This window comes from Terrapene carolina, unplaced genomic scaffold (assembly GCF_002925995.2).
Source record: "Terrapene carolina triunguis isolate 2854851 unplaced genomic scaffold, T_m_triunguis-2.0 Scaffold62, whole genome shotgun sequence".
Lineage (NCBI taxonomy): Eukaryota > Metazoa > Chordata > Testudines > Emydidae > Terrapene > Terrapene triunguis.
Window position 1 is genome coordinate 42,727,796 of NW_020664413.1, and position 648 is coordinate 42,728,443.

Consider the following 648-nt stretch of genomic DNA (forward strand, 5'->3'; position numbering starts at 1 on the left):
GTTAATAAGATGTTCCAATAAAAATTCATTTTCTTACATACAGATCTAATGATTTTCAATTGCTCAAAAAAAAAAAAAGGGAGGGGGCAGAAGGCTACAAAAGCAGTTTGCAAGGGAAGGAAAGGGAAACAGAAGGAGCTACACAGACACAATGTAACTAAACTCTATAACAGAACTAGATTGATGTTGGCTCCACCTTGATTTTAGCATCTCTTAAGAATAATTATAAGTGACAACAGTGCAGAAGCACCATGTAGGATGTTCTTTAAGACAGAAATAGTAATACAAAGCAAAAGTAATTAATAAAATAAACGTAAGCTTTTCAGCGATATTATAAAGACTGAAAAATGGCAGCAAGCATTCACACAATGGAACCTTTTGCACTGGAAACATCAAAACAAGTTGCAGCTTTAGGCTGCACACACAGCCATCACAGAGCAGAATCCTTTTCAATACAGTTCAGGGGATATTGCTTTCAATTCTGGACACCTCACTGTCAGGAAGATAATGACGATTCAGATGATGGCAGTGACAATTAGGGCACTAAAGAGTAATGATAAAATTTTGCACTTACAACACCTACCATGCAAGTATCACAAATGCGACAGTAACATTAAGGCCAACATTTTCAAAAGCAGCCACTAACAC